The 24,313-nt window shown below is 42.4% G+C and overlaps 1 protein-coding gene across 1 annotated transcript in view; it reads left to right on the top strand.

Moving 5' to 3' along the window:
• LOC126174858 (general transcription factor IIH subunit 2) overlaps positions 1-24,313 on the top strand; it is a 117,495-nt gene that overhangs the window by 33,455 nt on the left and 59,727 nt on the right. The window lies entirely within an intron of this gene.

Below are 24,313 nucleotides of genomic sequence, written 5' to 3'. Positions count from 1 at the left end.
TCACCCGACTTAATTCAACTACATTCCATTATCCTCGTTTTGCTTTTGTTGATGTTCATCTTATATCCTCCTTTCAAGACACTGTCCATTCCGTTCAACTGCACTTCCAGGTCCTTTGCTGTCTCTTACAGAATTACAATGTCATCGGCAAACCTCAAGGTTTTTATTTCTTCTCCATGGATTTTAATACCTACTCCGAATTTCTCTTTTGTTTCCTTCACTGCTTGCTCAATATACAGATTGAATAACATCGGGGATAGACTACAACCCTGTCCCACTCCCTTCCCAACCACTGCTCCCCTTTCATGTCCCTCGACTCTTATAACTGCCATCTGGTTTCTGTACAAATTGTAAATAGCCTTTCGCTTCCTGTATTTTACCCCTGCCACCTTTAGAATTTGAAAGAGAGTATTCCAGTCAACATTGTCAAAAGCTTTCTCTAAGTCTACAAATGCTAGAAATGTAGGTTTGCCTTTCCTTAATCTTTCTTCTAAGATAAGTCGTAAGGTCAGTATTGCCTCACGTGTTCCAGTATTTCTACGGAATCCAAACTAATCTTCCCCGAGGTCAGCTTCTACTAGTTTTTCCATTCGTCTGTAAAGAATTCGTGTTAGTATTTTGCAGCTGTGAGTTATTAAACTGATTGTTCGGTAATTTTCACATCTGTCAACACCTGCTTTCTTTGGGATTGGAATTATTATATTCTTCTTGAAGTCTGAGGGTATTTCGCCTGTTTCATACATCTTGCTCACCAGATGGTACAGTTTTGTCAGGAATGGCTCTCCCAAGGCCGTCAGTAGTTCCAATGGAATGTTGTCTACTCCGGGGGCCTTGTTTCGACTCAGGTCTTTCAGTGCTTTGTCAAACTCTTCACGCAGTATCGTATCTCCCATTTCAGCTTCATCTACATCCTCTTCCATTTCCATAATACTGTCCTCAAGTACATCGCCCTTGTATAGACCCTCTATATACTCCTTCCACCTTTCTGCTTTCCCTTCTTTTCTTAGAACTGGGTTTCCATCTGAGCTCTTGATGTTCATACAAGTGGTTCTCTTATCTCCAAAGGTCTCTTTAATTTTCCTGTAGGCAGTATCTATCTTACCCCTAGTGAAATAAGCCTCTACATCCTTACATTTGTCCTCTAGCCATCCCTGCTTAGCCATTTTGCACTTCTTGTCGATCTCATTTTTGAGACGTTTGTATTCCTTTTTGCCTGCTTCATTAACTGCATTTTTATATTTTCTCCTTTCATCAATTAAATTCAATATTTCTTCTGTTACCCAAGGATTTCTAAGAGCCCTGGTCTTTTTACCTACTTGATACTCTGCTGCCTTCACTACTTCATCCCTCAAAGCTACCCATTCTTCTTCTACTGTATTTCTTTCCCCCATTCCTGTCAATTGTTCCTTTATGCTCTCCCTAAAACTCTGTACAACCTCTGGTTCTTTCAGTTTATCCAGGTCCCATCTCCTTAAATTCCCACCTTTTTGCAGTTTCTTCAGTTTTAATCTACAGGTCATAACCAATAGATTGTGGTCAGAGTCCACATCTGCCCCTGGAAATGTCTTACAATTTAAAACCTGGTTCCTAAATCTCTGTCTTACCATAATGGTAAGACATAACTATGTTACCATGCAAAAAGTTTGAAAATTTTTGTGTTTGATACCATGTGAAGATTACTGTTGTTGCTGAAAAGAGAAAGAAAATCATGGATATATTTCTAAAGCATTGGAGTACTGGAAGCATCAGATATTTAAGCAACCCTTTGCCTACAGCCTGTAATTGTATATCTAAATGTAACAGGGTCCTTGAAACAAAGTAGCAAAAGAAAATGATAATTAAGCATTGAGAACGTTTTTGTTGGAGGAGTTAGACCATCCATCAGTTTCATAAAAATTATCTACATCCATATCTACATGGATACTGTGCAAATCACATTTAAGTGCCTGACAGAGGGTTCATCGAACCTCTTCACAATTCTCTATTATTCCAATCTTGTATAGTGCACGGAAAGAACGAACCCCTATATCTTTCTTTACGAGTTCTGATTTCCCTTATTTTATCATGGTGATCGTTTCTCCCTGTGTAGGACAGTGTCAACAAGATATTTTCGCATTCGGAGGAGAAAGTTGGTGATTGGAATTTCATGAGAAGATTCCGTTGCAACGAAAAACACCTTTGTTTTAATGAAGTCCAGCCCAAATCCTGTATCATTTCATTGACACTCTCTCCCATATTTTTGCGATAATACAAAATATGCTGCCCTCCTTTGAACTTTTTCGATGTACTCCGTCAGTCCTATCTGGTAAGGATCCCACACCAAGCAGCAGTGTTCTAAAAGGGGACAGACAAGCATAGTGTAAACAGTCTAAGTGCCCTGCCAGTAAAACGCAGTCATATGTAGCAATATTGATTTTTATTTGCTATTGGTGGCTCACATTTATTGCACGTAATAGTGATGGAAAATAACAAGCCTTATGGCAGATTACCTTAACAAAAAAAATTTTTGATCTGTAAAAGAGAAATTACACCGCTAAGTCAAAAACAATCCAAATCGGGGATGTACAAGGATGGTTTGAAAAGTTCTCAGAATCACCAAGAGAGGTCAGCCCTAGTGCAACTAGTTGTTCATGTCATATTCATTGGACTGTTGCGTGTAAACACGTGCCATGTCATTGCTCCTGGAAGAGAGCTATGGCATTGACGTGGCTTCGTTGTTATTCCCACTTAGTGATTTGTGAAGATGGAAAAAATTGAGATTCGAGCAGTGATTAAGAACTTCGTAAAGAAAGATATGAAAGCAAAGAGCATTCATGCCAATTTCCAGAATACACTGCGGGACTCTGCTTCTTCATATTCAACTGTTGCCAAGTGGACAAATGAATTTGAATTTGGCCGGGAGAGCTTAGATGGTGATCTGCGCAGTGGTCAGCCAAGATATGTCACTACTCCAGAAATAATTACAAAAGTGCACAAAATGGTCGTGGAGGATTGCTGATTGAAAGTGAGTGAAATTGCTCAAGCTTGCCAGATGTCATCTGAAAGGGTATATCACATATTAAATGAAGAATTATAAATGAAAAACGTATCTGAAAGATGGGTTCTGCAACTCTTGATGCGCGCCCACACACATGCCGTCGCCATGGAAAAATTACACGAACTAAGGTATGTATTGTTGCCACACCCGCCTTATTCATGTGATATGGCTCTGTCAGACTTCCATCTCTTTCCAATACTGAAACTTTTTCTTGGTGGACAAAGATTCACTTCAGATGAGGAATTGATTGCTGGAGTTGACAAATATTTTGCAGGCCTGGAAGAAACTCATTTTCGAGACAGGGTCAAGGCACAGGAACATCGTTGGACCAAGTGCATTAATCTACAAGGAGACTACATTGAAAAATAAAAAAAACTTTCAGTGATGTAAGTACTTTTTTTCTATCCCATTCCGAGAACTTTTCAAACCACCTTCGTAACATACAACATGACTCACATTTAGGAAAAAATCAAAACAATAACGTTAACAAAGCCTACATCTACGTGATTACTGTGTAATTCACAATTAAGTGCCTGGCAGAGGGTTCATCAAACCACCTTCAATTTATTTCTCTACCATTTCACTCTCAAACGGTGTGAAAAAACAAACACTTAAATCATTCTGCACGAGCTCTGATTTATTTAATTTTATTATGATGGTCATTCCTCCCTGTGTAGTTCGACACCAGCACATCATTATTTAGAGTCAGTTGTCACTTTCTGCATCATACAGATATCTTGTCTTAATCATTTTGCAGTTTGTTATGATCATCTGATGACTCATAAATGACAGCATCAGCCACAAACCATCTAAGAGGGCTGCTCAGATCATCTTCTTAATCATTTATGTATATCAGGAACACCAGAGGGCCCATAACACTTCCTCGGGGAATGCCAGGTATTATTTCTGTTTTACTCAATCACTTTCTGTCAATTACTACTTACTGTGACCTTTCTGACATGAAATCACAAATCCAGTTGCACAACTGAGACGACACTCCATAGCCACTCAGTTTATTAGACCTCACTGTTGAGGAATGGTGTCATAAGCCTTATGGAAATGTAAAAATATGGAATCAATTTGACATCCCCCGTCGATAGCACTCATTACTTTTTGAGAATAAAGAGCTGGTAGAGTTTCACAGAAACAACATATTCTGAATCCATGTTGGCTGTTTGTCAGTAAATCGTTCCCTTCAAGGTAATTCATAATGTTCGAACACAGTACTGCAAATTGACGTTAGCAATATGGGTTTCTGATTCAGTGGAGTACTTCTATTTCCTTTCTTTGTTATTGGTGTAACCTGTGCAATTTTCCAGTCTTTAGGTACGGATCTTTCGTGGGATACTGTTCTCTTAATGAACCATATTCCTGGCTATGATGATGCTTCTGTTCAAGATGTAAGTAACCGATGTGCACAAGATCAGCAGATTAAACTAACTGTTTCTGGAATTGTTGGTTTTGTGTATGATAACCGAAATGAATATGAGGAAAAATGAGGCATTGCAGAGCAAAATGAGAAAAATTTCTTTCATTTTGAAGGATTAAATGAACTGGAGATGCCATTAACATACATGGAGCAATGGCTGGAGGCAAGCGAAATAGGAGATTGATGTTTTGCCAAAGGCGAAAGTTTGCAACATAAAAACATCATTCAGTGGACAATGCAGACTTCTTTGATGAGTTTCTTTCCTTAAAACATTTGGTGCATCTTTTCCTCTGATGTTGCATGTACAATTTAATTGATAGAGAATTTAGTAAATAACATTAAACACATCATTGTTTTAGTAATATGCTATTTGCTACCTACCTTATTTTACTCCCATTCCAAATTATTCTGTATTATATGACATAATCTGGTCCAGGTTTGCTTGTAATTAAGACTCTGTTTCATATTATTATTAGCAGGGAGAATCACTGTCCTGGACTGTGTTACTTTCCCAGCAATTATTGAAAATGATGTCAGTAGTGAAACATACCAGCAGCTTTCATAATTATGGACATCCCCCGTATCACTGTTATAAAATGTTTATGCACGTGCATATCTACATGTGCTGAACCAATTCTAGTATCCTCGTTTGATAATTTGGACAGCCCACCAAAAGTCGTGGACATAGATAACAGCCGTTAGGCTGCGTCCCTATAACCTGCGAGGGTTGTTGTCGCCACCGCAGCAGTGTGTACGTGCCACACCAGCTGCCTTGGCCTATCGGCCTCCATGGGGGCCCTATAAAGCCAGCAGCGCAGGGTCTCAGAGGTCAGTCATGTTCTGACTGCGCTCTTGTATCATATGTCATACGCACCGTTGTTCAGTTCCTAATATTGCCACATATAGGCTCTTGATTTGGTTCACTCTTTGGACTTGCCATCCTGTCGTATCCATCCATAGCTGTTGTTGTCGACTTCATTCTTGTCCCATAGCTGTTGTCTTCCTGTGGTTTTGATGAATTACCGTTTGTGATGAAGAAAGCTGGGATATTTTTACTTCCCCTCTTGTTTTGCCATCTGCCTCCTTCAAATTCAGTTTTTTCACTTTTAACTAATTACTATTAACATACGTGAGTATAATGTGCATTTTCATAAAAGAGAAAAGTTGGCCCTCAGTTTTAAAGAACATAACACCAGATCTAATTTTGAACTTAGTTTTATGTATGTACTTGATTTTCTAATATATTTCAACTATTCCTAGTTAATACTATCGTTATAGGGTGAAATCGGTAATTGTTTCATAACTTAAATTCTGTTATTGACTTATAAACAAATATAAATTCTGTTCTAATTATAAACATTTGGAGGAACAACTAATAGTATTCTTAAAGTATTTATTTGGCTCTATTTAACTACATGTTAGCAAAGCCAGCCCTGTATTAATTCCAAAGTAATTAACAGTTTTGTCAAAAGTATAGCTTGCTTAGCTATATTTGTTAATTTCAGGATTTAAACAAATAACTCAGCCTAACTCTTGTAGTGAAAGAAACTGTCAAAAAGACGGAATTTTTCAATTTATTCAGTTAATTTAATGAGTTAAGTTTTAATTGTAATTTCTGTAAATTAAACATAGAACAATGTGAAGTTTCAGTACCTATTGTTGTGAGGATATATAAGGGCACAATGTTTGGTACCAAGACAGTCCACAGCCAAGTTTCAGACGAGAAACCTATGTTGATTAGAACAACAACAATGCATCAATGTAACTGTGAAATAAGTGTAACACAATTACGCCGTGTGTTAAAACAATGTCAGTGTCTGCTCCATAGTACCTTTTTATTCTTCAAGAAAAATGAATTATGTGGTTAGGCTTTTGCTGCTCATAGATGTTAAACAGGAAACTATTGTAGCAGTTTGTGGAGGTTTGCCTGCAAACTTTTAATGAGGCTTATGGAAAGTTAAACAATAGTGCACTGGCTATATTAAATGTCAATATGGGGGGTTGTGAAAAGTGAAAGTAAACAGCTGTGAAATGCAAATGTGTACCTGTCAGCTACATAATTTACAGTAGACAGTACTGTACTTCCACCCCCTATTTTTTTCAGCCAGTACATTGACACCGAGGACAACAAATGAAAACAGGGAACATCGTCACATGTTGACACTCTCGGTCAGTTGGTCTGCGTCTCTTGATCATGTCAGATTCCGGTTACTTGAGTCGGCAACGAGGTAAAAGGTTCACGGTGCCTTACGGACATGAAACTTGTACAATTCGCAGAACAGCAACAGCAGCAGCTGCTCCTGCAACAGCAGTTCCAGCAGGAAATGAACGTTTCCTTCAGGAACTTCAGCTAGTGTCAGACTGATTACAGGTACACAGTTCACAACCTATCCCAACAGTAGTCACCTCCCACCCACCCATGTCTCTGCCATTTAACAATACCAAGGAGGATTGGGACATGTATTTGCAGGAGCTGAAACAGCATTTCACCGCTTTTCTGGTTTCTGATGATACTCTCCAATGGTCGCTCTTCCTTTCTTGTGCTTCCCCTTAGAAATTTTTCATACTTAAGAAGATGGCTCCCTTCTCAAACCTGCTTGCACTCACTTTTGAGGAAATGTGTTTATTGCTTCAGCCTGTTATTCACAATGGTTCCATGTGCTCCCATCGCACCTCGAGTTCCATTGGTACCACAAGCAAGCGGGCCAGTCTTATTGCTAATATTTGTGTTAGAGTTTTCACTGAAGGCCTCTTAGGTATTGCCATTACCAAGTTTTTGCAGATATCACTACTTGTACTTTAATGAAGATGTTAGCATTTTCACCTTTGAATGTTAATGTTGTTAATCATGAATGTAACGCAGAGATGTTAGGGTAGTAGATGGTTCACACAGACTCTATTTTGTGCTGTGGTGTGTCTTATAAAAGTGACATAAGGATATATTGTGATTTTGGAAACTACATAATTATTTGAAAAACTGATGGATTAGCTTTTGCTACTCATGAAGGACTATAAGTATTAACAGTAATTTTGCTTATAAAATATGTGGTTGTGTAGGAAATTAGAAAAGTTGATGAAGCTGTTTTATGCCTCCACATTGGGAATAGCCCGTTTACAGATATAAGCATCCTACGTATGCTGCTTTACTGAAGGACCTACTTTCCTTTACACGTAATGTCAACTGGAAATATCACTTTGCACCCAATCCCAAAACCTTCCCAACAACAAACGACATTGAACCCTGCCTTGAACAGTTCTGATCACAATTCCAACTTGATCCACCACCACTACCTAAGAGTCATCCTTTACAAGCCTTCCAAGAATTCCACACATTCAGCATTGCTTCACAACCTTTCCTCAGGTCCCTACAACATGACCCTAAACTGTCCTCTGTAGAACTCTAGGCTGTACTTTCCCTAAAAGCTGATGACTCCATCATTATCCTCCCAGCAGACACAAGATCTACCACTGTGGTACTTGACCAACAGGAGTATTTCAGTGAAAGTCTATGCCAGCTGTCTGACACTTGTACTTGCAGCATCTGCCATCAACATCCCATCCCTGTGATTCAAACTGACCAGTCCACCGAAAAACCTCAGGCCACTCACAACCGAGTGAGGTGGTGCAGTGTCTAGCACACTGGACTCGGATTCGACAGGACAACAGTTAAATCCTGCATCCAGCCATCCTGATTTAGGTTTTCCGTGATTTCCCTAAATCGCTCCTGGCAAATGCCAGGATGGTTCCTTTGAAAGGGCATGGCCTATCCCATAATTCCCTAATCCGATGAGACCGGTGACCTCACTGTCTGGTCTCCTCCCCCAAACAACCCAACCCAACCTGCCATTCAAAAGGACTTCCCTTAATCCATAGAACTTCTTAACTCACCCAGTCCACGCACCCCCAGCTTTTATGTTTTTCCTAAGATATACAAATGTAATCATCCTGACCTTCCTATAGTGGCTGACTTCAGAGCACCCACTGAATGTATATCTGCCTTAGTTGATCAACACCTGCAATCCATAGTACAAAGACTTCCCTCCTATATTAAAGATACCAGCCATTTCCTGGATTGTCTGAAATCGGTGCCCGCTCCACTAACACCAAGCACCTTGCTTGTCACCATTGATGTCATCTCCTTCTATACCGGCACCCCTCCATGTACATGGTCTGCCTGTTGCTGAACATTTCCTCAGTTAGCACCCACGTAATTCCAAACCTATGACATCCTTCTTGCTCACCTTAATCAGCTTTATACTTATCAACAACTACTTCACCTTTGAGGGGCAGACATACAAATAGATCAGGGGTACAGCAATGGGAACCAGGATGGCTCCTTTGTATGCCAACCTTTTCATGGGTTGCATGGAAGGAGCTTTCTTTGGATCCATAAGCCTTTAGCACCTGGTCTGGTTTAGATACATTGATGACACCTTTGCCATATGGACTCATGTGGTGAGGCTGACTTGTTGAAAATCTCTAAATACCTTCTCCCAATTAAATTTTACATGGTCCTATTCCGAATCCCATGCCACTTTCCTTGATGTTGATCTCATTCTCACTTCTATCCACATCAAACCTACTAACAAACGACAGTACTTACATTTTGACAGTTTCCATCCTTTCCATGTCAAAATTTCCCTCCACAAAAAATGGTTCAAATGGCACTATGGGACTTAACATCTGAGGTCATCAGTCTCCTAGAACTTAGAACTACTTAAACATAACCAACCTAAGGACATCACACACATCCATGCCTGAGGCAGGATTCAAACCTGCGACCGTAGTGGTCGTGCAGTTCCGGACTGAAGCGCCTAGAACTGCTCGGCCACAGTGGCTGACTTTCCTCCACACTGCCTTGGCATTCGAGGCAAATGTATTTGTTCGGATGCAGACTCTTAACAGCAGTACACCACCACTCTCATTTCAGTAATTATCCCAACAGCGTAGTTCAAAAGCAGTTTTCTCAGGCCATCACGTCCAATCCTAGTGCTGCTGATCCCACCAAAAAACAATTCCAGAGCACACCACTTGTCACCCAGTATTATCGTGGTCCTGAATGTATCAGTCAGCTACTTCAACAAGGCCACGACTTCGTAAAATCGTATCCTGAAATGGGATCCATTCTGTCTGAGATTTTGCCCACCACAACTAGAATAGCTGTTCATCGCCCTACCAGTGTCCGCAATATCCTTGTCAGACCCTGTGCTCCTTCTGCACCCATCTCCCTACCCTATGCCTCCTACCCATGTGAATGTCCCCACTGCAATACTTGCCCTGTGCACCCTCCTATCACCACCTATTCCAGTCCTCTAACTGCCAAAACATATACTATCAAAGGGAGGGCCACCTGTGACACATGTCATATACCAGCTGTTATGTAAATACTGTTTGGCCTATTACATTGGCAAGACTACCACTAGTTACCAGTCAGGATGAATGGGCATAAATGGAGGGTGTATACAGGTGACACACATTATCCTGTTGCAGAGCATGCTGTACAACATAGCAGACATTACCTTGGTGCCTGTTTCACCACATGTGCCATCTGGATTCTTCCGCCAGACACGTTTCTCAGAACTCCGCAGGTGGAAACTAACATGACAAAATGTCCTTTGTTCTCACCACCCACCTGGCCTTATTTACATTAAGTACTTCTATCTCAGCATTTATTCACACTAACCACTCCTTTCTTCATTTTATTTTCTTACAGCTTTCATTTTCTAACTTGCCTAATTTTCGCCATCCCATTCCCACCTCTGTACATAAAATGCCCTTAGCTTTTCACTCTTATTAACTCGTGCATGATGTTTTAGTAGTAATCTCTGTCTTGTATATTACCCTTTATTCCACCTTTAAGCTCTCAGGTATTCAAATGTTGTCCAGTGCAGTTCCCAGCAATCAATCTTTCCTTCTCATCCCATCAGGTAAGTCTCCCCTGACCAGGGTTCTGGGTGCCTTTTCTGAACAGTACCCTTTCCCTAAACCTGTCCAGTCCTTTTCCTTTACCCCTCTTCCTTCCCTTTCAACTCCTCTGTCAGAAGAAGGAGCCACTGGCTCTGAAAACTTTTAAAAGTGAAATTTGTGTGTGTGTGTGTGTGTGTGTGTGTGTGTGTGTGTGTGTGTTCCTCTGATGCCACTTGTTGAGTAGATTTTTTTTATCTATCCACTTATACTGTATTCAAAATTATGGTTAGTTATGCAAAAATTTTAACCAGTCTCTTAATCATTTGGTGAGTTATGTCACTCTGTGCATAAAAATTAGGTCAACAAGTGTATAATGGCAAAGGGTGAATCTAACAAGCCCAGAGTCAAAGTCTAACATTGAAAATTTCACTGGTCACAATCTTTAATGTTAATGATGTCATAAGTTAATTAAACAATGTAAAATCAAGGTTGGAAAATCCACTGTATTACGCAAAGGATAGATTGCTATTCGCTGTAAAGATGACTTGGTGAGTTGCAGACAGGCACATTGAAAAGATTGTTACACTGAGCTACCAGCCAAAGTCTTTTTCAGAAATGAAACAAATACATAGTCACACAAGCATACACACCTCTCTCTCTCTCTCTCTCTCTCTCTCTCTCTCTCTCTCTCCCACACACACACACACACACACACACACACACACAAACCACTGTCTCTGGGTGCTCCAGCTAGAATGCAACTGTGCTGAACAGAAGCAGCAATCTGGGTTGGAGGGGGGAGGGAGTGAAGTGAGCACTGCCTGTTGGAGCATGCAGGAACTAGATGGTGGCAGGACTAGGCTGCCAGGCACAACATCAGAAGGCTGGAGGGGGGGGGGGGGGGGGACAAACAAGGAGTGGAAAAGGAGAGCAGCAGATAAGGGGAAGAGACAATTGGATGCATTGGCAGAGTGTGGTGCAGAATGAGGGTGAGGGGGTGTGAATTGGGAGGAGGTGATAGGACAGAAGGGGGTGTAAACTGGTGGGTGGAGGGTTTGGGGCAATAGGGTACTGTAGATTGAGGCCGGGATGATTTTGGGACCAGGGAATGAGTTGTAAGGATTACTCCCAACTGTGCAGTTCAGGATAGCTGATGGTGGAGTAGAAGATCCAGATGGCCCTGGTTGTGAAGCAGCTATTGAAATTTAGCATGTTATGTTCATCTGCATGTTGTGCCACAGGATGGTCCAGTTTCGTCTTGACCAAAGTTTTGCAGTGGCCTTTCATCCTGGTGGGCAGCTGGTTGGTAGTCACACCATTATAAAAAAGATGTGCAGTGATTGCAGCATAGCTGGTGTATGACACAGCTGCTTTCACAGGTGGCCCAGCCTCTGATGCAGGTGCCCATGGCTGTGCCGTGGATTTATTTGTAGACCTTCCCTTCAAAGGAATACGGTATTTACTCGAATCTAAGCCGCACTCGAATCTAAGCCGCACCTGAAAAATGAGACTCGAAATAAAGGAAAAAAAAAAAAAAAAAAAAATCCTGAATCTAAGCCGCACCTGAAATTTGAGGCTCGAAATTCAAGGGGAGAGAAAAGTTTTAGGCCGCACCTCCAAATCGAAACAAAGTTGGTCCATTGCAATATGAGACACAATTTAGGTCGAATGAATGACGATACAGCTACAGTAGTTTGGCTCGAGTCGTAAGCTTAGCAGTTAAGCTTTACCACGTAGCCATTGCTATGCGTCAGGCGCTCCATCCGTATTTATACGGGTGCCCTTCCTTTTTCACGTGCTTCGTCTGGTTTGAATCGATTGCTTATTTTGCTTTGATCGGATAAGTGCCGTTTTCTTTGTTATAGGTGTTTGCGTCACTCTTAAGCTGAAAATGCATTACTGCGCTGTGTCACGCATTGTTTGTCGCATTCTGATAGTGCGTGTTTACGGCCTGTCGCGGCTCGCAGCATGGCTTGCTTTTGTTTTGTGCGCGCTACCGCCGCGTACAAATAAAAAATAAAAGAGAGGAACCGTCTCATTAGCGAAACAATAGCAAGAGACTGCTATTTGTTGTTACTTACACTGCTGCTTTCATGGATAATGATCAACAAGAATCAAATAATAGACTGCGTATGATAGAACATGTTCTGAACGAGAGTTAGGCGAAAATTTTTCTCCGTTTGAAAATCTTTACGGCCGCTTCTTTATTACATCAAATTCTGCACAGAAATTAGAGTCATCTTAGATTTAAAAATCTAGTCACTTGCCGTGCTTCATTTCTGACTGTATCACTATTAGGCATAAGAATAATACGAATATAAACATGACACGATATGTATATTCTTCCGCGTTTGCTGTTGTCTCACTCTAGTTTCGTAGTTTATTAGGCAGACAGGATTTAAATGAGATAGCAGCAAACACGAAAGAATAAATGGCAAAATGTTTATATTGGTATTATTCTTATGGTGAAGAGAATACTGTATGTGATTCAAATTTCATCAGGTTCCTATTAGCAACCATCTCTTCTCACAGATAGGAAACAATTCAGAACGTAGAGTTGGCCATATTGACAAACATCTCAAACAGTCTTGCCAGTCAGATTTTCGTAGTACACTGAAATTGTGCTACATTCGAAGATGAACAATACGGAATTTGTATTTACTTCGTTGGATAATGTATGAAAATGCAGTGGTCGAAACTCGCGGCGGAGAAAAAAAAGCTCTTCTTCCACTTTTTTTTTTAATTTATTTACTGACGCAGAGGTTTTGGCGCCAGTATTTATCTTTGTGCCTACAAAGCATGCCTACGCAGCACTACTTATATTCAACAGTAGAAGTTAGTTGTGGCGGCATGTACCAACATTTTTCATAACTTCAGCTTGCTTTGCACTCGATTCTAAGCCGCAGGCGGGTTTTTGGATTACGAAAACCGGAAAAAAAGTGCGGCTTAGATTCGAGTAAATACGGTAGTAGTTATGTGTTACAATAAAGTTAGTAAGGTTGACTAGGAATGAGGTACTGGGTTTGGACTCACAAAGATATTGATAAAGGCAGTGTTCAATAGTGGCTAGACCATGGGCATGAGGGATGTTGATGTATAGGAAAATAGTGTCTAGAGTGATGATGACTAGGGATGCAGGAGGTAAAGGGATGTGGAAAGTGAAGAGTCATTGAAGAAAGTGGGTGGTATCTGTAAGGGGGAGGCTATATTTCAAGCAGTTGGTTGTAGGTGTTGGTCATTGAGGACCAAAATTATTTTAGTGGGTGCACCAGCTAGAATGAGGCATGCAGAATTGTTGGATTTGTGGGTCTGGAGAGCATGTAGAAGGTGGGTATGCTTGATGTTCTAGGGGTGAGGAGAGAAGTAGATTCAGGAGAGAGGTTCTGGAAAATTCCTAAGGCTTTAAACAAGGATTGGAGGTTAGGTTGGACTTCCGGGATGGGATCACTGTGGCAGAGTTTATTTGGCAGAGGCCTGCTGCCAGGTAATCACTGTGATTCAGAACAGCACTGGCTGAACCTGTGTTTGCATGTAGGATGATTAGGTTAGGATCTGTTTTGAGGCTGGATATGGCTGTCCTTTCTTCTGCTGAACGGTTGGTGTCCTTTGGAAGGGACCTGGGAAAGGCTGGTGAGGCCAAGTTGGAGGTAAGGAATTCCTGGAAAGTGACTAGATGGAGGTTAAGTGGGAGGGGGGAGAATCACGGTTGGTTGGAAGTACGAACTGGGAGAAGCCAGATTCGATGTTGACATTAGGTTGACTTTGGTGATAGGGATTGGTGGCAAAGAAGTGTTCCCATTGCAAGATCAGGGAGAAGGAGAGTAGGTCTTTCACAAGTCCGACATGGCTAGTAGGGCGGAATGTGAGGCCTGTTGATAGGACTGAAACTTCTGCGGGGCTAATTTTGGTAAAATGGTTAACACTTTGGGCCCTGAGCCATAGCGCATGAAGCTCTACCACAAGGCGTAGCTGTTTTTAGCGTATTTTAATGTACCACAACTCTTAAATGGTTTTTTTATAGTAATGATATTACCCTTATTGAAAATCATAAACTTTCTAGTTTGAAGCTATGTATAACACTTTGTTCTTTTAATTAATATTTGCTTTCATGAAACTATCAATTGTAGCATTGTTTTTGAAAGAGGAAAAATTGGTCAATGATATATGCACTTAATGCTCAGAAGGAAAACTACATTATTTTAAACAAGAATTTTAATAATTATTTATACTACTTGTTTTATATACAGTAACCTCCTTTGGCTTTATTTTAAGATGCAATTTTGGTCTTTGTATGATGAATTTTGAAACACGGTAGTTTACACAATGCCACTTTGCATTTACCACACTGGTAGCTTGTGTCTTTACGCCACACTTTTCCAGTAAGGTTTTTGCCTCTCAGAGAACACACTACACATTGTTTTTGCTTCTGTTCTTGAATATTTGTGTCTCAATCTTTTCCAGAAAAAGTTTCCAGTTGATAGTCTGGAGAGTCTCGAAGTACCAGGTTGTGGTTCGAGATCTCTGCTGTCTGCAAGGCCTGCACTGATAGTTGTCATAAACTGTGATGTTGTGAGGCATTTTACAGTTACCTTGTGGTACAATATATTTGAATTTATTATCACAATTAGTATTATGTGGAATGACAACTTTCTCCACCACTTCACAATTTGATGCTCAAAAGCCCCTATGATAGTCGTTGGTTTGATAAGTCAACACCCAACTTGATTTTATTATAGTCCACCACACAGGCTGGTTTTGACTTCTCTCTGCCTCTCTTATCAGTAAACGTCACAATCTCAGCAGTGTATCTTGTACTTATCATGTGCACATTTCTTTTGCCGTTCCAACAGAATGCCAAGATATTTCCTTTACACCTAAAAATTAATTCACCTCACTGAAGTTTCGGATCTTTTATAGCAGAAGGTAATCCCTGTCTAGATTTTCTTGTAGTTCCCACAAGAGCAGTTTTTGCAGCTTCCAGTTCTGAACCAAGGACTGGACTGGTGTAGAATCTGTGTGTAAACAAAGTGTAACCTCTTCCTGACAGGTTCCCAAGCAATGTCTTTACAAGTGTCACTATGTCAGATCTCTCACCTGCATAAACAGAAAAATTCCAGACATAACCTGTCTCTGACTCTGGCAACATGTACAGTTTTATACCATATTTATTTGGCTTCTGTGGCAACTTTGCACATGCCTTCATCAATTGTAATGTTTTGAGAGGATGTATGTGCTCACTGTAAATTAGCAGACACCATATCCAGGAGGGGTTTCACCTTGTGCAGTGGGTCATAGCCAGCCTCTCCTTTTGTCTTAGCAACTGAATTGTCACTGACGTGAAAGTTTCTCAAAATAGAAAGAAACCTGTTGCGTCTCTGGATGCTTGGACAGAAATTACGTGACACAACAGGATTCTTGGACCAGTGATCTTGTATACGGGGTCTCACACTTACATACACTCCTGGAAATTGAAATAAGAACACCGTGAATTCATTGTCCCAGGAAGGGGAAACTTTATTGACACATTCCTGGGGTCAGATACATCACATGATCACACTGACAGAACCACAGGCACATAGACACAGGCAACAGAGCATGCACAATGTCGGCACTAGTACAATGTATATCCACCTTTCGCAGCAATGCAGGCTGCTATTCTCCCATGGAGACGATCGTAGAGATGCTGGATGTAGTCCTGTGGAACGGCTTGCCATGCCATTTCCACCTGGCGCCTCAGTTGGACCAGCGTTCGTGCTGAACGTGCAGACCGCGTGAGACGACACTTCATCCAGTCCCAAACATGCTCAATGGGGGACAGATCCGGAGATCTTGCTGGCCAGGGTAGTTGACTTACACCTTCTAGAGCACGTTGGGTGGCACGGGATACATGTGGATGTGCATTGTCCTGTTGGAACAGCAAGTTCCCTTGCCGGTCTAGGAATGGTAGAACGATGGGTTCAATGACGGTTTGGATGTACCGTGCACTATTCAGTGTCCCCTCGACAATCACCAGTGGTGTACGGCCAGTGTAGGAGATCGCTCCCCACACCATGATGCCGGGTGTTGGCCCTGTGTGCCTCGGTCGTATGCAGTCCTGATTGTGGCGCTCACCTGCACGGCGCCAAACACGCATACGACCATCATTGGCACCAAGGCAGAAGCGACTCTCATCGCTGAAGACGACACGTCTCCATTCATCCCTCCATTCACGCCTGTCGCGACACCACTGGAGGCGGGCTGCACGATGTTGGGGCGTGAGCGGAAGACGGCCTAACGGTGTGCGGGACCGTAGCCCAGCTTCATGGAGACGGTTGCGAATGGTCCTCGCCGATACCCCAGGAGCAACAGTGTCCCTAATTTGCTGGGAAGTGGCGGTGCGGTCCCCTACGGCACTGCGTAGGATCCTACGGTCTTGGCGTGCATCCGTGCTTCACTGCGGTCCGGTCCCAGGTCGACGGGCACGTGCACCTTCCGCCGACCACTGGCGACAACATCGATGTACTGTGGAGACCTCACGCCCCACGTGTTGAGCAATTCGGCGGTACGTCCACCCGGCCTCCCGCATGCCCACTATACGCCCTCGCTCAAAGTCCGTCAACTGCACATGCGGTTCACGTCCACGCTGTCGCGGCATGCTACCAGTGTTAAAGACTGCGATGGAGCTCCGTATGCCACGGCAAACTGGCTGACACTGACGGCGGCGGTGCACAAATGCTGCGCAGCTAGCGCCATTCGACGGCCAACACCGCGGTTCCTGGTGTGTCCGCTGTGCCGTGCGTGTGATCATTGCTTGTACAGCCCTCTCGCAGTGTCTGGAGCAAGTATGGTGGGTCTGACACACCGGTGTCAATGTGTTCTTTTTTCCATTTCCAGGAGTGTACATATGGACTACAATTGCCAGAAACTTTCTTATTTATATGAGAGTAACTCCTTTCCACTTTGATAGTGAGCAGATAGGGAAAAGGAATTTGTGCTTCGTAATTTCCTTATGCTTTGTTGTGCATATGGATTAGTTTGCTGCTTTTATATGATTCACCACACTCTCTGTAAGTAAACACAAAAAGAAGTCTAGAGGTGTGATGTTCTGGTTTAAACTGGTAAGGTTGCACTTTCCAGCATGTCCTGAGAATGGATAGGTATTTGGCACATGATCAGTAGTCGTCCAGCCTTCCTCAGAATCGGTATGGCACGAAGTTCTTGGTCTCACACTCACCCTTGGTCGCCCATGCACTTCAGTTGTGGTATCAGCAGGAACATTGGCAACACATGCTTCTGAAGAACTTGGACGCTCGCTCTCCTCATCTGTATCTACCATAAAAGTAGTATTTGCAAATAAAATCACTTACTACAGTAGTTACATATTAGAAGCTCTTTCAATTGAAATCTGAATAAAAATATTGCATATTTTGTTATCTGCATTTTTTACTGGAAGACTCAGAATCTTCTTCTTGAATATAGTCTACATCATCATCAGAATGAAGCAAATCATCGTACTCTGAAAAATCAACATAACTTTCTTCAAACTCGCGCGATAACTCACGAGCGATTTCATCATTCGTCAAACCATGCTTTGCCATGACGACACAACTGAGCGCGTGTGCGGCAGAATATTCCCGCTCGCAAAGCCTCACAAAAAAAAGGAGTGGTTCTTCCGTGTCCAGCATGCGCGCACCATCTAGCGTCAAATACTTCAATTATAGCCTCTTCTGTGACTCCCAGGCCATTGGGAGCCCTACGAACACGTAAAGGAAGGAAAGGGAAGATCGAGCACACGCGCCTCTAAAATTACGGGCATCAGATTTTCGGGCTGGTCAGGCGTGCCCGTATTTTAACGGGCATCAGCCTCCTGAGTGTTAACAACAGTGTCCCACGATTGTTTCGACTCAGGATTTAGTAGGGTGTTGGTAGGGAGTTTTGGGTGATGTGGTAAGTTGAAAAGATCAGCTAGGCAGTTTTTGGTGGTACGAGGAGTTGATGAGGAGGCACACTTTAGGTAGGATACGGGTTCGATAGTGGTGCTCCAAGGCACCAGTAGGATATTAGCAGGCTGGATAACTTTTGGAGGTGGTGTCTGAAATGCTGTAACAAGTATGGGAGTGCAAGGGATTCAGTTTCAGAGATGTGATGTTTGTAGTATGGATTGTGCAGTAATAGTATGTTGTAGAGGGAACCAAGGTGGTTCTAGAATCTCTGTACCATGGAAATGTGTATTTGTAGTACCAGGTTTGTGAGGGACAGAGACTGGCTGAACCTGAAAAGGTGAGGCTCATTCTGAAAGGAAGGTTGAGATCCAGAGAAAGGAATTTTTGTGGTTAGGCCGTTTTTGGAGGAGGGGGAATGAGAATTCATAGTTTAGGCAACAGTCAAGGAACAGGATCTGGGACTGGATCTTAATCAGGGAAAGGGATACTTCACTGAACTGGTGCAGAAAGATGGAGCAGGGGTCAATTGTGGCAGGGATGGTATTGGAGAAATGGGAAATAATGCAGGAAATGGGCAAATGAAGGCATTAGGTGGTTGTGGGGGGAGCTGGATAAAATGAAAAAAGTGTGTAAAAATACATACACATATGCAAAAACATGTAAACATTCACCACATAGGAATGTAAAAAAAAAATGCATAGGATGGAACATATGAGGTATGGGGGTATGCCCATTTTGGGTGAAGGGAAGTGGGGGGGGGGATTGATGAGGTCAGTGTGCACAAGTTCACGTGGCATGGATAGGTGTGGAAAATAACACTTTAAAATAAGTGAGTTTGAGGGAGGAGAGGTGATCAATAGGAAGATTTTGGGTCATGAGTTTCTGCACCAACAGTCAAAGTGGTCATGTAGTCATCCGTTGTGCACAGATATGACCATTGATACTGTGTGACCCAGATGTCAGAGAACGTATGGTTTGGAAAGTGATTGAAAACACAGAGGAAGAAGAGAAGAAATAGACACTGAGTAGAGTAATGCTTTAGAGATAGCGACAAAGGAAATCATCACTGGATTGTGGAACAGATCAAATAATGTAAAGTCCTGACTGGAATATCAACAGTGTTATGAAAAGGAAAGATTACTACTCCCCATAAGGATGAAATGTTGAGTTGCAGACAGTCTCAATGGGCTTTTGGCCAAAGACTTCTTCAGAAAGGAAACACACTCCCGTTCAGACAAGCAAGCGTACCTCACGCACAGAAGAGTGCTGTCCCCAGTCACTCCAGTCAGAATGTGACTGTGTCAATCGAAAGCAGCCATCTGCAGTGAGGCAGAGAAAGGAGAGTGATAACAGGATATGGGTGTGGGGAGAGAAATAAACGTTGCCTGGCAAAGTGTGCAGGGACTGGACGGAGGCAGAACAATGCTGCCAGGCAGAGAACCTGGAGACTGTGGGGGAGGGGGAGGGGTAGAGTGGGGTGGCAGGGGAAAATTGACTGACTCCTCCACCGACATCCCAGATGTCCAACATAACCTCCAATCCCTGCTGAAAGCTTTAAGCCCTTCCCAGAATCTCTGATTTGAATCCCATTTCTCTCCTCACTCCTATGGCATACTGCACACCCACCTTCTATAAGCTGCCCAAGATCCACAAACACAAAAATCCTGGATGCCCCATTGTAGCTGGTTATTGTAATCCCACTTAAAGATTTTCAGCCCTCATTGACTAACACCACCGACCAATTGCTCAAAATTTAGCCTCATACATAATAATAATAATGGTTTATAATAATAATGGTTTATTTGTCCATAATAACTTTTACAGTCGTGGACATAGTCAGTCAGTACATACACAAACAATAATAATAGTTTAGTAGTAGAAGTAAAGTACATACAACATTAAAAATCCTTGATGGCGTACAAACATTTAGCAATTAACAGCTGCTTTAATTTTATTTTAAATATGTTTCCTTTTAACATTTTTATGGTATTTGGCAGTCTGTTGTAAAAAAATCTTCCAGCAGAAAATGGATTATGATCGGTTGCTTTTTTATTTCTGAATTTTATGTGGTAATCCTCTTTCTTCCTTGTATTATAACCATGGATATCATTATTTATTATACTGTGCTCCATATTTTCTTTTACAAATAGTATAGTCCTTAGAACATATAATGAATACACTGTTAGTATATTATACTTAAAGAAGTATTCTCTACAGGATTGACATTTACTAATATTCGCTATTATCCTAATTGCCCTCTTCTGGGCTCTAAAAGCCCTATCCATGTATACTGTTGGTTCCCCTCTCCATATCTCAATACTGTATTGTAGGTGGGAGTGTATAATACCAAAATAGATTTGCCTTAAGACTGGTGACACTATTATGCTAGAAAGGCATTATAGCAGGTAGGTATTACACGAGATTTTTTTACACATCAAAGGTACCAACCACTGCCTCCACCAAGTTTACACCATCCCCACCCTTTTACCTGCTGCACTCCTACTCGTCACTTTTGATGCCACTTCCCTATATGTCAACATCCTTCATGCTCATGGTCTTGCCACTATTGAACACTAACTCTCCCAATGCTCTAATGACACTAAATGCAGTGCCTCATTCCTCACACACCTTACTAACTTAATCCTAAAGCACAACTACTACTCATTTGAATGGGAAGTATACAAACAAATCCATGGGCAACTGCTTAGCACCCTCCTACACCAACTTGTTTGTGGACCATCTAGAGGAAACCTTCCTAACCTCCCAAAACCAAACCGTTTATCTGGTTCAGGTTCATTGACAATATTGTCATGAACTGAACTCATTCTGTCCTCATTCCTATCTTCCATCTGCTTCATCTGGTCCTCCTCAACACAGTGTGCCACCTTCCTGGATGTTGACCACCACCTCTCTGATAGCTCCATCACACCTCTGTCCAAATTAAACCCAACAGCCACCAAAATTACATTCATTTTAACAGCTTTCATCCCTTCTGCACCAGAAAAGCTCTCCCAAAGAGCCTTTCAACCCAGGGAGGTTGTATCTGTAGCGACAAGAACTCCTTTGTCCAGTATGCTGAAGATATCACAAAGGCCTTCACAGACAGGCACTATTCCCCCAGACCTAGTCCACAAACAGGTTTCTCGTGCCACAACCCAGTCCTCCCACTACACACAAGATCTTCTTTGTCACCCAATACCACCCCGGAATGGAACAACTGAACCACATCCTTCTTCAGGGCTGCTTTGAAATGAGGGGCATCCTATTCAAGATCCTTCCCACCCCTCCTAAAACAGTTTTTCCCCGTCCACCCAACATCCACAACATGTAGTCTACCCTTATGCCACTCCCAATCCTAATCCCTTGCCACAGGGATCATATCCCTGTGGAAGATCCAGGTTAAGGCTGCCCAGTTCACCCACCCGACACTTGTATTCCAGTCCTGTCACAGGCTTATCCGGTGCCATCAGAGACCAGGCCAGCTTCGATAGCAGTCATGTCATATACCAACTCTGCTGCTATCATTGCACAGCTTTTTATATTGATATAACAACCAACCAGCTGTCCACTGGAATGAATAGCCACAGCCAGACTTTGGTCAAGAGCAAAGTGCACCACCCTGTGACACAACATGTAGCTGAGCAAAACATGCTTGATTTCAATGGCTGGTTCACAACCTGGGCCATCTGGGTCCTCTCCTCTACCACCAGTTTTTCTCAACTGTGCTGATAGGAGTTATCCCTATAACAAATTCTCTGCTCCCAGAATCATTCCAGCCTCAATCTACAGTAATCCACTGTCCTTGTACCGTCCACCCAATACTTTCTACTCCCTCTCTCCTATGATCTCCTTCCAATTCAAGTCCCCTCAACCTCATTGTGCGCCACTCTCAGCCAATGTGCACATCGTCTCTTTCCCCTCTCTGCTCGTCTCCTTTATCCACTCCTCCCCACAGCCTTCCGACATTGCAACTGGCAGCCTTGTCCTGCTACCATCTAGTCCCTGCACATTCCACCAGGCAGTGCTTACTTCTCTCCTTCCCACATGAACACCGGACATCGGCACAGTGGCACATCGCTGCATGGTCTTATGAATCTCAATACCTTTTTCATCTTGCCAATGGCAGGGTGCAAATTCATTGTCTTTCAGGGGAACAGCTCCTCGACGCCACTACTGCAGGACAGAGACAAGCTGGCAGTGGTTCCATTATGCTCTGGGGAACATTTACATGGGTATCCATGGGTCCAGTGGAGCTCCCGCAAGGTACCATGATGGCCAAGGAGTATCGAACACTGGTTGCAGACCACATACACCCCTTGATGATGATCATATTTCCCCAACACCAGTAGCATTTTTCAACAAGATGATGTGCCATGTCGCAAGGCCGGGAGTGTGATGGAGTGGTTCGAGGAATACATGGGAAAGTTCCAATTGATGTTCTGGCCCCCCAACTCGCCAGATCTGAATTCAATCAAACACATCTGGGATGTAATTGAACGTGGCGTGAGAGCTCACCGACCCCCTCCCTGGAATTCTCGGAAATTGGGTGATTTTTGTGTGCAGATGTGGTGCCAATTCTCCCTTCCAGCGACCTACCTAGGCCTCATTGCTGCCATGACACGTCGCCGCTGTTATCCATGCCAAACGTGGACGTACCGTCTATTAGGTAGGTGGCCATAATGTTCTGGCTTATCAGTTCACACATGTTATGGGAAATTGGAACAAAATAGCAATTAAAGACAGGAGAAAAAAAAACACACACATTAGTAGCGGTGTAACTAGAGCAGGTCGTAAACTCAAGCTTGGTCTGTCTCATGTTCCTTTATTGAAAAAAATACGTTCTTCATTTGTGCCATTGTAAGTCAGACCATAAGTCCTATTTTTTCTGCATATCTTCCCCTTGAAAAAAGAATAAAGAGTGGTGAAATTGGTGAAATTGACAGCTGTGGAAAATGGTAATAATAGTTGATAAGTGTCTTCGATGTTTGAAACTGCCACTCCTGCTTCCCTACAAGTATCAAGCCTTAGCCTTTGCTTTTCCTCAATGTCCAAAGCTCACCCCCATGCCATACTAAGTGCATACCCTTGGTATCTGTTAAATTTTTGCTATTTATTCTAATTTTGACTGTTTCTGTGATAACAGAATCCCTTTGTGAAGTGGTTTGAGCAAAAACACTCATTTTTCCTCTCGAATTATATATTATGCCTGTTTTTTAGGTAATGTTCAGCCAAGGCCATCTTCTCAAGATTCCTTTGTTTAATGTGTCGTGAATGCACTGCACATTGCTCAGCAACAATGCAAATGGTTTGACCTATTTAAATACTACCATATTCACAGGAGACACCATACATGCCAAGAAATTGAAGACTATATTTTCTTTAATGGGAATAACATATTTCTTATCTTCGAGGCAGGCTAGAACACTGGCCTTACTACATGTCTCTTCAGCGCGCACCCTATCTTGTTAATTGTTGCTCCACACTATGGAAGCAATGCAGCTGGCACACTTTCTTCCTCTTATTTAGAAGGTGTCTTTTGTCAGTGGCACTTGAAAGCTTTAGCCAATTCTCCTTGACTGTAACTACTTTCTCTGAACATGTGCTTCAAATGCTAAAATTCGGACTCCAGATGGTCATTGTCAAATATGCGGTAATTTTGGCCTCTGTACTAAAAATGTTCCGTACCGCTTTCTTGTTTACAGGGTGGTAAAAGGCTGTTGGTATTTAAGCATTGGTCAGTGTGTGTCGATATCCTGTACACTGAATAATCAAGCCGCCCTCCTGCCTTCTGTTCAATTAAAACATCCAATAACACGATCTTGCTATCCGTCTCCAACTCATCAGTAAATTTAATGTTAGGACAGACACCATTCATGTGGTCGACGAACTGCTGCAGTCATGTGGTCGACGAACTGCTGCAGTGCATTTTCACCATGAGGCCATATCGACAGGGTATGTCATCGTATCTTGGGAAGCAAGATGGTCACTACCTCGCAGAGTTGAGAGCTTCCTCCTCAA

This window comes from Schistocerca cancellata, chromosome 3 (assembly GCF_023864275.1).
Source record: "Schistocerca cancellata isolate TAMUIC-IGC-003103 chromosome 3, iqSchCanc2.1, whole genome shotgun sequence".
Taxonomy (NCBI): Eukaryota; Metazoa; Arthropoda; class Insecta; order Orthoptera; family Acrididae; genus Schistocerca; species Schistocerca cancellata.
The sequence above is the reverse complement of the archived record's forward strand: the minus strand, read 5'-3'. Positions and strand labels throughout refer to the sequence as shown.